Source organism: Euprymna scolopes, chromosome 6 (genome assembly GCF_053919585.1).
Source record: "Euprymna scolopes isolate OS-2025 chromosome 6, ASM5391958v1, whole genome shotgun sequence".
In the NCBI taxonomy this organism is placed as follows: Eukaryota; Metazoa; Mollusca; class Cephalopoda; order Sepiida; family Sepiolidae; genus Euprymna; species Euprymna scolopes.
This window is the reverse complement of record NC_136487.1, coordinates 139,248,683-139,264,517: the sequence shown is the minus strand read 5'-3', so window position 1 is coordinate 139,264,517 and position 15,835 is coordinate 139,248,683. Positions and strand designations below refer to the sequence as shown.

The following is a 15,835-nucleotide window of genomic DNA, read 5'->3' as shown; positions in this document are numbered from 1 at the left end:
TATTGACATCATGCGCTGGTGAAAGCCGAGCGCTGAAAAAATAATTACAGAACACTTAAAATTTAATTCATTGTGGATTTATTCAAGCATTGCTTTGGAAAATAAATATTTAAAATAAAGTGGCGCTTATGCACTTATGGTACCGTGCTATTTTTTAAAATAGTATTTTCGCGTTAAATTCAAGTTTTACTATATCTTTTTATTTATTAATTTTTTAGGTGAAAGTACAGATAACCCGGTCGGTTTCTAATGTGTGGAAAATCTAGCTCCTGAAAAAAAAGGTACTCTGGATAGTAACAAAAATAAAAATTGCCTCAGTCTCGAAGGATTTCTCCTCTACTGATCGACGAAAAAACGGTGGTGTTCACCCTCTGTTTCTCTCCCCCTCTCTGTCTTCCTCTCTTAATATCTCTCTCCGTCCATCTCTCCTCTCTTTCTCTCTATATCACCCTCTCCATCTCTTTTTGAGCCCCTTTCTCTCTCTCTAACTCCCTCTCTCTCCTCTTCTCTCCTTTTCTCTGTCTCGCTCCCTCTCTGTTTTTAATTCTTCCCTCTCTCTGTCTATCTCTCGATCCCTCTATATCTTTCTAACTCCTTCTCTTTCTCTATTTCCCTCTCACTTTCTCTTTTCTCTATATATATCTTCCTCTCTATCTGTCCATCTTTAATCCCTCATCCTATATTAGTCTCTTAAATCAATTACATTGAATAAGGCATTGTAAAAACATCTTATTTTAGTCACCTAATTTACTTACTGTGAGATTAGAAGTTATTTGGAAATTACTGCTATCTTGAACGGCACCAGGAGTAACTGGTAAAACCTTTCTAATTAAGTTGATTTTGGCAGCCATTCGGTGAAAAAATGACATAGCCTTAGCCTTGCTGCATGTGGAATATCTGTGCCCTCACTACCAAGTAGAAGAACTGCTTATTCTACTTTGAAACTACTATTAAAGATTCAATTATTTTAACATTGACTCCAATTTTGACCCCTTAACATTGGCGGAGGAGTTTTGTAGAGTTCTGAAAGATCAAATCGTTGAATCTTGATAGCCACATTTCTGGCCGAAAACCGATTAAAAAGATTTCCGAAATTTCAATACCCCTTGTGTCAACTTTTGAGTCTATAGACCGAAAACTGAGTTATTTGGTAGGGAAATGTACACAGGCAGAAACACACACGCACACATTTTATAGATATATAGATAATACTTACCGTACCCGGTCACGCGTTGCTGTGGCTCAGTGTGTGTAAATAGAAACCACTGCTAAAGAAAGACAAAATTCATTTTTTAAGAATGAATTAGTGTGGCAAACTTTTTTCGCTATAGAAAAATATACGTAAGTTAATTAATAAAGAAAATAGTTTATGTGTTTATTTATTTATTTGCAGATCGTTATTTTCATTACCTACAGTTGCTGTTTCACGACAATCTGTGAATACGTAAGTACAGGCGAAATGAAAACTAGTTAGATGAATTCTTTTTTTTTTTTTTTTTTGATATTAATTTATTGCAGCAAACCACATTGTAAAACGAACACATGGACACAGAAATACGCAAGAGAAATAATAACCAGCGTGAGAGAAGAGCGGTCGAATAATTGAAAAAGAGGGAGAGAGAGGAGGATAGTTGGGAATAATATCTACATAAAAAGGGAGAGATAAGGAGAGACAGAGAGAGAGAGAGAGAGACAGAGAGAGAGAGAGAAAGAGAGAAAGAGAGATAAAAACTGTTGTAGATAATGTTGAAGCTGTAAAATGTTTTTTTTAATTTCGTCAGAAAAAGAAACGTAAAAAACGAGCGATCAGGCGAGCGAGCGAGCAATAACGAGAAAGCGAGGAAATAAAAACTGTTGTAGGTAGTGTTGATGCCGTAAATTGCTTGTTTTTTTTTTTTATTTCGACAGAAAAAGAAATGTAAAAAGCGAGTAAGATAGAGCGAGGAAATGAAATGGTGTTGAAAACGTTGACGCCGTAGAAAGTTCGCTTTTTATTTCAGCAGAAAAAAAATCTAAAAAGCAAGTGAGAAAGATGTGATACTGTGTGATCGTAAATACGGAACCGCTAAAGTAGGAAGACCTGTCAAGACTTACAAGCTTATTGAGAGAAGACAATGGCTTACAATTTGAAGATCTTCCTACGGCCATAGAAGATAGAGACCTGTGAAGAGAAAGGGTCAATTTGATTCGGACAACCCACCTTAATAATGCTTGATAAAAAGATTTAGATTACACTTCTTTTCCATCATCAACAAGTAGCGTAATATGAAACAAGTTAAATGCGGTCGAGTTTCAATATTATTGGATTGAATTACTCGATGGTTTAGTCACTATGATGATCTGTAACATAGGAAAACAACTTGCCTGTCGTGATGATCATAATAGAAACAAGTATTGAATGTTTGAATGTTTACATGACTGAAACATATATCAAGTAACTTTAGCGGTATCATGAACATTGAGGAGTTTATTTTTTTCTACACCCTTTTTAAGATACTTTATTTGATAGGTTAGACCAAAAACAAAAAGAAAATACAATATGTACTTTTAAGAGTTAACTGAACCCGGTTTTGTTAAGGAGGGGGTGTTTGTTTTTTGTTGTTGGTTTTGTGTTTTGTTGTTGTTGTTTTTTTTGTTTTGTTTTGTTTGTTTGTTTGTTTGTTTGTTTTGTTTTTTTTGTTTTTTTGTTTTGTTTTTTGCCGTGGTCTCGGTGTAATTATGTAGTAATTTTGAACGTAATATAATCATGTAATATTTTTACAATAAATTTCGAATAATTCTTCAGAATTGCCCGGAAATTGGATAATTTCTTTTCAGATTGTAGTAAGAGTGGAGAAGGAAAGAAGTTTGGTAATGGTCAATTTAGAAATACTCTGGAGGCCTCCTTCAGTGATTTCAGTATTAGTAATTGTTATTAATATTTGGTAAGGAGTATACTTTAGTCAGTCTAATCTGCACAATATCCTGGATAGAGCAGGCATGATCAAATACTGCGTTGTCCGGGAATAAAACAGCACCCTGTTTTGTTGTACTATTTTACATCAGAAAATCTTCTTAATGTTGCCCGGGAGTGATAAAAGTAGTAATTCATCATTACATTTGTTTAGTAACAAAGAGTAATCAAAAAGTACTTTTTGCTTTTTTTACATATTTTATTAATATGCTTAAATGGGATTGGGGAAGAAATTAAGAATTTAACGTGAAAATTTGTTAACTCAGCATTGTCGGAAATCAAAAATTCTCTAAGATCAAAATATTATTTCTGGTAACTGATACATATAGTAACTCTCTTCGAAATATTGCTGTTATCAACATGACGTATTTTCTTAATATAAACAAACATAGAGAGAGAGAGAGAGAGAGAGAGAGAGAGAGAGAGAGAGAGAGAGAGAGAGAGAGAGAGAGAGAGAGAGATATGTTTTAATAGCAATATTTTACAAATACTATTAAATTTCTATTTTGTTCTTTATGGGCCCAGCAAACTCTGCGAGGTCCTGTTGCTCTATTATATAATAGATACACATCTATATATGTACGTTCGTCCAGGTGAAAGTAAAAGATGCAGGGTGGCCCATTTAAACATAGCCCGATCTCTCTAATCTTTATCTATTTTTTTAGATTAAACGGCCCACTTAAAAGTAGCCCGACCTCTCTCATCTTTCTCTTAGTGAGCAACTAACACCACAAGACAAAATGCAATTCTTTTTTTCAACAAGATTGCGCTACATGCCACACGTCTCACAGATCACTGACATGAGTCCATGATATGCACGGAAGAGATAAAATAAGCAAAGGGTTATGGCCACCACGTTCCTGGGCTTGTCATCATGTGATTTTTATCTTTAGAGGACATTAAAACAAAACTTTTATGCAAATAATCCCAACAATCTAGACCAACCAAAGGAGAACATTACCAACGCTATCAGGAGAATCATCAGAGAAGATCTACAGGTAGTATCTACAAGGGTTAAACGTGTCCAGAAATGCATAGATGTCAACGGGGAGAACTTCCAACATTTTTTATAATACTACAGGTAATTTAAACAATGCTAATGGTAATTTTAACAATAAAAGAATGTTCCTCCTATCTACTACATTTTCTATCCTGCTTTTTAGTGGGCCACCCTATATATAATGGATCACCATACTCCAAATATATGCACTTTTTTTTCTTTGAAAGGTCTTCTCAGTGGCATCGGCCATTTTACAGAGTCGGGCACTCTCCTTTTGTAACATGTTATACGATACTAACGTAAATCTCATCCCAGCCCGCTTTCTTCTAGGTGCTGGTAGGGTATACGTTGGACGAGCGCATGTTGCTCGGGTAAAATAATTAAACTGCGCTATAAAAAACGTTGTCTATCCTCCATCCGTATAACTTTCTTTTTATTTTCCACGTTAAGTACGCATAAATTATCCAAATAAAAATATTAATGATAAACTTAAATCTCACCCGATAAGATATACAGTAAAATTGCATGCACTGCTGAGTTATATAAAAAAAAAACCCGAAAACTCGGATTGCCTTTTCCTATTGCATTAGTGTTATGATTGATCGATTAAAACTAAATCTACGTATGAACGAGAGTTAAAATAAATATGTAATTATCCACGTTTTATTTTAACCTATATTGTTTAAAATTTGTTTCTGTAATTCTTAAATAATTTTCCCCTAAAGACAAACTATGATTAATATATAAACACGGTATAAACACTGAATTTCGTTAAAAACCGGTATTGGCGTAATAGAAAGGAAAAAGTCAAAAACAAAAACAATCACCACTACAAAGAAAAGATTCCCCGGATATCTTTCCCCTATTGCGAAAGTATAAATAGGTATTGTATTAACTATAACTATCCTGGATGTATAACATCTAAAATTTAGAAAAAATGTTAATTTCTGCGAGCCAACTGACCATATTCAATTTATATAGACTATTTAGAAGATTTGCAAAGTTACAAAGCTGTTTTCAAGAAGAGAATAATCCTGCCTATTTTATTATATAAGAGAGATGAAGGAATTTCTTTTTTTTAAATTAATTATTATTATTATTATTGTTGTTGTTGTTGTTGTTGTGTCGGGGAACAACAGTGAAAATAAATCGAGGTTCGGTTAAGGAACAAGTGTATTAACAATAATGTACAAAGATAGGAAAGCGTGTATATCTGCTGGGCACTCGGCTAGGAGTTGAGGTGCAGTCGCATCTCTCACCGGTGTGTGAATTACTAGCGCTATTTATAGTGCCAATCGGTGTAAATTCCTACGTTCAAGTAAGGTCGGTATAACACCCCCCTCCCTTTGAAAATATCCCGTCTTGGATTAATAACGTTTTTGTTTTGGTTTATCCCTAATCTATTCTGTTGATTTCCGTTTTCTGTTTGATCTTCTGTTCTCCGGAGCTGTCTCTGGTATGGGCACCTGAAAAGTAAAAATATCAAATACTGTACATGATGTCCTCCTCGGGCGATCTGGTCACCTCACTGTTCGAGTATCTTTTCCGAATTTGGTTAGTGTGACGTTTGTGCACGAAGTCTAGTCCCTTAATCATGTAGATCATGTTGCCTATTTGTTTCTCAACAATGCCGGTTCCCAGGAAATCTTATTATTTTTGTGAATCTTGTAGAAGACTCTTTCGCCAACTTTATACCTTTTTTGTTGTTGTTGTTGTTGTTGTTGTTGTTGTTGTTATTGTTTTTTTTAGGTTGGCCTATCCTGGTTTGGTAACAACTTGTGAAAAATCGATCAAACCTTGCGTCCTAACAACCTCAGCAGGTGTCTTCGACATTTCGATGTTTGCATTCGAAGTGACTCTGTAAACTTGTAAAAACTGTTGGATTGACTTATCCATCGGCGACTCACTAGCTTTTTTTCAGAGCTCTCTTGAATATGTCAACGAATTTCTCTGCTTGTCCATTACTTCTTGAATGGTATCGCGGAATGGTTACATGCTCGATTAGATGATCTTCGCAAAAATGTTTAAATTCGGTAGACGTAAATTGCGTTCCATTGTCTGTAACAATGCAGTCTACTACTCCAAACCTAGCGAATATGAACCATACAGGAAGTCGATAGTTACCGCGGATGTGGGATTCTTACATTTTAATATTCCGGCCATTGAGATAGGCTGTCTACAACAATGAGATAATAGAACCCATCTAGCGGTCCTGAAAAATCTAAAGGAATCCTAGACCAAAGTCGGCCCGGTCTTGCCCACGATCCGAATTGAGTCGGAGGAGCTATCATAGCTAATGCGCATCATCTACACTCTCTGAGAGAGCACTAAGGCTTTCCATTCTTGATATACTTGGATGTCTTACATGGAATTCCTTGAGCATTCTTTTCTGTAATGTCGCAGGAATTACGACCCAGTCGCTATATAACAGGATGTTATCGCAAATTGAATAAATTTCTTCATCCGTTTTGTTATTGTTGATCCTTTCTTTCGTGCGTATAATAAATTCGTCTACCTGTACCTTACTCTTAATCTCATCAAGCGTTACTGGAAATTATCTTATTGTGTCACATAACGTACTTTTTACTTCAACTTCCGCTTGAATGGCTGCTATTACCATATCCTCCAATGGTTCTGTCTGCTTAGGTATTAACCTCGATAACCCGTCTGCATGACCAAATGTTTTAGATGGTACATACTCCATTTGAAAATTGTAATTCAGAAGTATGGTCCCCGATCTTTGGAGTCTATTCGCCGTATGTTGTGCTAGTTCCTTTTTCGATCCGAAAATCTTTAATAATAGTTTCTTTACCGCGAATATAATGCTTAACGCCTCTTTTCCAATTTGTGAGTACTTCTTTTCAGCTGGCAAAAGTGATCAGGATGAATGTGCTATGGGTTTTACTTTTTCATCATGCATTTTGTGTAAAATGCATGCTCCTATGCCATAGGAGCTGGCATTGCTTGCAACTATAATTTCACGCTCGGGATTATAATGTGTCAGAAACAAGTCAGACGTTAAAGTCTCTTTAATTTCCCGAAATGCTTCTTCGCACTCTTGCGTCCAGGCCCAATTTAGGTCTTTACTTAAAAGTTCATTTAAAGAAATTCTTAGTTCATGCATATTTTGCACAAATACATTGTAGTAGTTTGCCAAACCTAAGAAACTTTGTAAATTTTCTGGAGCAGGCATATGCTTTATTGCACTCGATCTATCTGGATTTGTCCTTCTTCCATGTTTATCGATGATTTGCCCCAAGTATTTTGATTTCTCCATGAAAAATGTACATTTTTCTTGTTTTACTTTAAATCCATAATCCTGGATCCTTTTGAATACTTGGTTTACATGGGCTTTGTGTTGTTCTGTGCTAGCTCTTTTCATTAATACATCGTCCAGGTACCCTGCTGCGAAATCCAACCCATTTAATATAATGCCCATAAGTTGCTGAAAAATCGCAGAGGCGATTTTGACCCCAAAAGGAAGTCTGTTAAACGTGTACAATCCCTTATGGGTATTAACACATAACAGTTTTGAACACTCCTCATCGACTGGAACTTGTAAGTACGCGTAACTGAGGTCGATTTTAGAAAAATATTTTCCTCCATTCAGTTTCGCAAATATCTCTTTCGGGGTCGGAAGAGGATAATGGTGATCTTGTAATGCCCTGTTTAAGCCTGTCGCGAATTCGGCGCAAACCCGAATCTCCTTACTCTTCTTTTTGATGTAAACCGTTGGTGCAGCCCACTCACTGTGATCAATTTTTCCGATGACACCCATATTTTCGAGTCTTTCTAATTCACCGTCTATCTGTTCTATAGCGGCGTATGGAACATTTTTTTCTTTCTGAACACTGGCTGTTCATTTACTTTTACGTCAAATTTTGCTACCGCTTTTGTACACCTTCCCAAACCGCCTGAGAATATGTGTGAGAAATTCTCTTTTAACCCCCTCTTAAGTTTTTCTGCCACCAACAGTCGAATCCTCAACCTTTTGGCAAAATGAGCTTAAAGGCAGATCCCATTGTCTAACCTTTTCGAACAGATCAGTTCCATAGAGGTTGTTTTTTTTATTTTGCATGACAAAAATTCTTGCTTGTTCGGCCCTGTTCTGGAAAAAATATTCGTCAATAATTCTCCTTCGAAGGTAATTTTTTCGCCACTGACGCTTCTCGCCGTTTTATGTGATTTAATCATAGTGAGTCTCCTAAGCCTCTTCCATGTCTGTACATTAATGATTTAAATGTCAGACCCACTATCAAACTGTAGCCTTACTTTCCTTTTAAACATTTTGACCTGTACATATTTCCGGATATTTTGTTCCTCGTGTTCAATTTTCGTAGTTTAATGGATGTCTTTTTACCAGATTTTTTTCTACAATGCGATGCTATATACCCTATCTAGTGGGAGTTGTCACATTGTTTAAATTTGTAGGGACACTCATTGTACCAATGTTTATTTCCACACCTCAAACATGGTCCAGGTGGATCTTTTCCCTGTTCCTTTCTCTGGTTATTTTTTGAAGTCGAATTTATCTTTTGATGGATCTTTTTAAATGCGACACTCCGCTTTCTTCTATGTCTTGTTTCAACGCAATGAATCGTTCACAATCTTCCGCTAAGTTTTGTAGTTTTAAATTTGGTTCGTTTTCGAGTTTATTTAAAACACGACGCCTGATTTCAGTGCCTTTATTTAAGACCAGCCCTTACACAGATATTAAGCATTTAAAATTATCTGCTGATAATTCCTCCAGTTTAAAATCATCGTAATGCTTGTTCACTATATTTGCACAAATAGTGTAGTCGCCTTCCTCTCTTCTAGTCACATTCATACATTTATATCGCCTATGGAAAAGAGGCGTTTTTGAAGTAAACAGTTCTGTAAGTAACGTAACTGTTTCTTGGAAACTCAACTCACTGGCCTTTTTTGAGAGAGTAAAATTCACGAACTTTGTATGCTCGGCTGTTCCCAATTTCCTTAGCAAAAGTCTAACTTTTTTCGCGGCTGACCAGGTACCGATATAAAAATATCCTCATATCGTTTATAGTACTGAACGAAAGTGACATCGTCTTCTGAATTATAATTAAAATTTTTAATAGCGACCCATACAGCTGTTTGAGAAAATGCGTTATGATTATCGTCCGCTTTATTAACCGAGTCGCCTCCAGAATTTTTCTTTCTTCCTCCTGTGTTTTCATCAATATTTCCTCCAAGCGTTTCCGTTGTTGAAGCATTTTTTCTTCAAATGCTTGTTTAAATCTCTCTTCTCTTTCTAGTTGTTGTTGAATATGCTGTTTTTGCAACGCGAGATTTTGCTCTGCCTGGAATTGTTGCAATTCCAACAGTGAATCTTTGAATTTCGCATCCATCATACGAATTCAGTTTACAATTTACCCTTGTATTAAAGAAATATTCCTTAGTAAAAAAAAAAATCAATCAAGTTTTCTTTCCCAATTCTTTTGTTTGAAGAACAACAGTTTAGCAGTCCTTTTGTAACTTAATTTGTTGAACGCTACATTTCTAGTCTTATTAGAAACAATCCAGCGAAATAACATTTGTTTAACATTTTTTTATTTGCATGCGTTTTTATGTAGCCAAAATAAAATCCGTCACTTTAAATATCCGACGAATTCGTATGGAAAACTTTTAGGGTTTTTTTTACGCTAATCACAAATGACGTACGCGAATAATTTTTTTACGGTCTGTCTCTTTTTCTCTTGACAAAGTGAACCGTGTTTTTTTTTTTTTTCAAATCCCGGATGTCATCGAAATAACGATAAGCTTATACGGTATTTGCTAGTTGGTTTTGGACATTTAACTTTGCAGAAGAAAATTCTTACCGCAGGAAAAATTGCTTCTCGTGAAGAAAAAATTAACTCTTTTTCCCTTTCTAAAATACTTGGTAAGTGTTTTCAATTATTAAATAATTGACAACATTCGCGTTTTTCGCTGTCGATTTTGGTAGCAAGTTTTTCCCGTCGCCAAATTACTATTGTAGTAATTAATTCACTGTTAATCCTTGCGTATCCAAATATCTGTTGAAATGACGAAGGTACACTGCCGTAAAGATTTTACGAATATATTCCAATCACTTTTGGTGATTCTCTGCAGTGATGGTCGTTTCGATTCCTTGTCGCCAATCTGTTGTGTTGTGGAACAACAGTGAAAATAAGAACAATCAAGTCGAGGTTCGGTTAAGGAACAAGTGTATTAACAATAATGTACAAAGATAAGAAAACGTGTATATCTGCTTAAAATTGACAGAGTGATTGCGTAGGGAAATGTATACACACAGACAGACACACAGATAGACAGACAGATACACAGATACGTTCACTTTTATAGATAGATAGATAGATAGATCGATAGATAGATAGATAGATTAAACAAAAATATATACGTACTAGCATGGGTGCCCGGCGTTGCCCGTGTGTTTTGAGGTGTATGGTGAGCAAAAAAAAGAAAAAAAAACGGTCATTTTTTTAAATTTTGCCCCTATTATGACCCCTTACAATTTATTGTTTAGGGCTCAAATGAAGTTAATAAGTTAGATTTATGTCCAAGAAATCTATATATAAAATTTCAAGTGTTTAGTCCCAAAATTCTAGAATGAGTTCGGTAGAGTTATCAAGGTCAAATCGATCAACTTTGACGTCTTAATACCAAAATTCTGCCCGAAAATCGATCCCATCGATTTTCCCAAATCTCAGTAACATGTATATCAAATTTCGATTCTGTACACTGACAATTGACAGAGTTATTGCGTAGGGAAATGTACACAGACACACATACACACAGAGACACACAGGCACACAGACAGACACGTTCACTTTTATAGATAGATAGATAGATAGATAGATAGATAGATAGGCTAGAAGTTCCGCTCGGCTTTGCTCGGGCCATATGTACTGTTCATAAGGTTATGTGCATATGTATATATTAAAAAGTGTGTGCATATAAAGTACCTATTTACTATGCCTCCCCACGGGACAGAGTTAGACACCAGGGTCGTTTTTTAACGTGGAGAAAAGGTACAAAAATAAAAATTGTCTCAGTCGTGAAGGATTTCTCCTCCACGGAAAGAGAACAATAAAGATCGACCTCATAACCGCACATAAAATAAGCGTTTCGAAACATCGATAAAAAGGATTCATCACTGCATTCAATGACACGCTAGCCACAGACGCTAACAATAGATAACTGCTCGAGATGTGTATCGACCAGGAATCTAATCAAAATAGGCTTTTAATTTCGATAATATCATAGATTGCCATAATCAAAGAAAAAATGACTACCAGATGAGAAATTAAATACACAGACACAAAAGAAAAAATAGACACAATAAAATAAATAGTGCAGACATGTTTAAATCTTCAGCTTTCTTTGTCGACAACTAGCATTGGGAGCTGTTCAGCGCATTATATATATATATATATATATATATATATATATATATATATATATATATATATATACAGTAAGTTATAAAATATATATGGCGATTAAACTGCACTGAATATTCCGCGTTTCATTCACTCTAGCACTCTTCAGGCTTATGTGAAGCCTGAAGAGTCCTAGAGTGGATGAAACGCGGAATATTCAGTGTAGCATAATGGCCATATATATTTTATAACTTACTAACTAGCTCTACCTAAGTATTGAGCACTTTTGAAGTAAATACTTAAAGTTTACGCATAAATGTATACTTTCGTATATTAATTTTATGTGAATAAATGAAGTAGTCATATATACACTTGTGCCCGATATTATTCATACCCCTCAGATCTTTGAGATTTCTATAAGAATATTGCTCAAACCAGAATGTAGACAATATTAAAGGGATTTCAAACAATAAATCAAGCATAAGCATTTAATTTAAACTCAACAAATAAATAAATTATGCAAGTTTGAAACATTATACAAAGAAAAACAATAATGGCACTAGTTCAAAATTATTCATACCTCTCTTACTAATAGTCAATAGCATGTCCTTTATTCTTAATAACTGCCTGTAACCGTTTTGGATATTTATCAACAAGGTTTTTACAAGCATCAACACTGATTTTTGACCATTCTTCAATGCAGTAGTTCTCCAAATCCCTCAAATTTCTAGTTTTCCGCTTTTTAACCTCAGTTTTCAATATGTGCTAGAGGTTTTCGATAGGGTTCAGGTCGGGACTCTGGCTAGGCCATTCCAAAACATTAATTTGATTATCCTCAAACCATTTCTTGACTATTTTGGCAGTATGTTTTGGATCATTATCCTGTTGAAGGACCCAGTTTGGTCCTAAATGGAGCTTCTCCGCATCCTGTCTAATGTTTTTCTGGAGTATTTCCAAATATTGCTCCTTCTTCATGGTTCCATCTATCTTGACCAAACTACCTGGACCACTAGCCGAAAAGGAGCCCCAAAACATTAGGCTACCACCACCATGTTTCACCGTGGGTATGGTGTTCTTTGGGTTGTAAGCTTCTCCTTTCTTCCTCCAAACGTAAGCAGCATCCATATGGCCAAACAATTCAATTTTTGTTTCGTCAGTCCACAAAATACTTGAGAAAACGGACTCTGGAGAATTCACATGGGTCCTAGCAAACTTTAGACGTGCTGCAAGGTGTTTTCCGGTGTGCAATGGAGTCCTTCTTGGTCTTCTTCCTTTCAGACCATTTTCATGCAGAGTCCTTTGCAATGCTTGCCTTGATATTTTTATGCCAGAAGACTCCAGATTTTCTAAAATGTCCTTAGTAGTGGTGGTTGGATTTGCATTAACACTTCTTACAATATTCCTGGTGGCTCTAGCAGACAGTTTCCTTTTCCTTCCTCTACCAATCAAGTTGTTTGTTGTGTGGTGGCTCTGGAATTTTTTGATTATGCTCTGTACTGTTGCTGTAGGAACCTCAAATTTCTTGGAAATTGACTTGTAACCTAAACCATCCTTATGTAAATTCACAATTTTAGTCCTAAGATCATTACTAAGCTCTTTTTTCTTCCCCATTCTAATAATTTTTATTCTTTTATTGGTTTTCAGTTGATATCATTTTAATTTCTAAAAAATGCAAAAAAAGAAATGAAATTAATCAAAGGTTGTATAAAAGCATTCAAAATAAGAATCAAACAGGAAACAAATAGTCAGAAACTCAATTAATACTGAAAAAATAAGGGGGTATGATTATTTTTGAACATTGCAGATTTTATAAATAGCTGTATATTTCTTTTATTACAAGTATCCCGAGATTTTAAAATGACGAAAATGATCAGAAGAGGTTTATTAAGAATATGTATCAATATGGACGTAAGCAATAAATTCTTACAAAGTTACACCTAATAAACTCAATTTTCAAGGGGGGTATGAATAATATCGGGCACAAGTGTATATATATATATATATATATATATATATATATATATATATATATATATATATATATATATATATATATATATATATTATATATATATTATCATATATATATATATATATATATATATATATATTACTGTCTGATGAATATATACATATAATCTTGTAAGTTACTATAATATACTGCGTATATATTTTCAGCATTTGCTTGTTGTTGATTACTTGGGAGGGGGCGGTTCATCAAGAACTTGTTTACGTTGGACCTGAAGACAATCAGATTGTAGTCAGCTGGAAAGCAGGCAAACGGAAGAGAGTTCCGCAGGCAGTTCCAAGAAAGAAGCTTTGTTCGTGGAATCTACATTTAGGTTTAGGCACAGATAAAGAGTATTGACTTACGCATTTTCATCACGTATTTCTTTGTTTTCGTCTTCTGTTTCAAAGCCAAAATTTGCAGCCCCTTGCATTCCGTCGAAAGAAGTTCCTTCATTCTCTAAAAAGACAATGAATAATTGTACAGAAATTCTGCATGAGTCTAAGTTAAATCATTGATGAAATCTCATTAATGCACATCTTTCTTATTTACCCTCTCTCCATAAATTTAGTATTGTGTCTGGGATTGTTTTGAAAATAAAATGTCTAGTGAGGTAGTTTACATAAAACTTCTATTATCTATGTTCCAAATTTCATTAAAAATCTGTCCTGTATATATTCATGCATACAGCTAGAAGTTTATCTTAAAAAAATACAAAGTGTTTGGAAAATCGATGGCATAACTCCGGAATTATTTTCTTAAATGCAAAGTAGCTTTTGTAATAACACTTCATTGTTAGTCTAATTTATTTTTGGTTTCATTTCAATCTACATTTGATTTCTTTTCTGGTTGGTGCTGACCTTAGTTTTCTTATTTTTATTTGTTTTGGTATTGTAATCTCATAAGATTTGACAAATAAAAAAAGAATTGACAGCATACACAGGATTTCTAAAATTTCGACCAGTTCTCTTTTGTTACCTCGCCCCCCCCCCCATCAATGACCCCTTGTATTCTCCACTTCAGTCATTTTGTAACGTATTTTAACGCAGCTAATTTATTCATATACAAATGAATACTTATTAAACAACACTCACCCGTGATCCTTAAAGTTCATTTCACATACAAACCCATTTCTAGGGCTGTCAGACACCGCTGGCTATCATTCTACATCGTGGATTATTTTAATTTTTGTGTATATCATTATTTTCAATTTAGTGTATGCCATTATTTTTATTTTGGTGTATGTCGTTATTTTCATTTTTGTCTATGCCATTATTTTTATTTTGGTGTATGTCGTTATTTTCATTTTTGTCTATGTCATTATTTTAATTTTTGTGTATGTCATTATTTTCATTTTTGTGCATGTCATTATTTTCATTTTTGTGTATGTCAATATTTTCATTTTTGTGTATGTCATTATTTTTATTTTGATGTATGTCATTATTTTCATTTTGTTGTCTGTCATATTTTTCATTTTGGTGTGTGTCATTATTTTCATTTTGGTGTATATCATTTTTTAAATTTTGGTGTATGTCAATATTTTCATTGTGGTATATGTAATTATTTTTCATTTTGCTGTATGTAATTATTTTTTTTTTTTTTTTTGCATATCATTATTTTATTTTGATGTATGACATTATTAGCATTTGTGCGTGTCATTATTTTCATTTTATCTGTATGCCATTATTTGCATTTTGCTGTAAGTCATTATTTCATTTTTGTGTATGTTATTATTTTCGTTTTGGTGTGTCATTATTTTCATTATGATGTGTCATTATTTCAATTTTTGTGTATGTCATTATTTTCATTTTTATGTATATCATTATTTTCATTTTTTGCATATAATTATTTCATTTTGGTGTATGGCATTATTAACATTTGTGCGTGTCATTATTTTCATTTTGGTGTATGCCATTATTTGCATTTTGCTGTGAGTCATTTCATTTTTGTGTATGTTATTTTCGTTTTGGTGGGTCATTAAAGCAGTCGCGTTTCAATCAGATTGAATTATTGATTGGTTAACCCATGTGAAAAGCTGTGATACATGAACACTGTTTTCCTGTTTTAATTATATATATGATTACAGAAAAAGTAGAACATCTTGACATACTTGCAAAGTTCAAATGTATATCAAGTAACTTTAGCGATGTCATGAAACCTGATGAGTTTATTTTTCATTACGCCCTATATACGATACGTTATTGAATAGGTTACACCAAAAACGAAAACTAATATCATTGAATAGAGTAGAAATAACGCTTTTCTGCGTGTTTTTTGTTGTTGTTTTTTTTTTTTTTTTGCCTAACTTATATGTTGTAATTATAGTCTCCAACATGATAGTAAAACGTCTTCAAAGTCACTGGTTCTACTAGATTCGGCTATCTTAAGATACTAGCCCCTTGACCTAAAATGCACCACATCTTGATTCTATTGATTTTTCCTTTTTTCTTTGCAAAACTCAATGTGGATTGGCACGATGAACGTTGTCTTATTTC

The 15,835-nt window shown here is 34.2% G+C and overlaps 1 protein-coding gene across 11 annotated transcripts in view; it reads right to left on the bottom strand.

Moving 5' to 3' along the window:
- Nucleotides 1-15,835, bottom strand: part of LOC145277995 (monocarboxylate transporter 14-like) — a 238,600-nt gene that overhangs the window by 48,043 nt on the left and 174,722 nt on the right. For 5 of the 11 annotated variants that reach the window (XM_080130155.1, XM_080130163.1, XM_080130152.1 and 2 more), the window contains exons 2-3: nt 13,706-13,799; nt 1,217-1,268 (exon numbers count right to left, since the gene is read on the bottom strand). The gene's annotated coding sequence lies outside the window, so the exon portion shown is untranslated. The remainder of the gene's footprint in view (nt 1-1,216; nt 1,269-13,705; nt 13,800-15,835) is intronic. The other 6 variants (XM_080130156.1, XM_080130158.1, XM_080130157.1 and 3 more) reach the window with 2 other exon arrangements.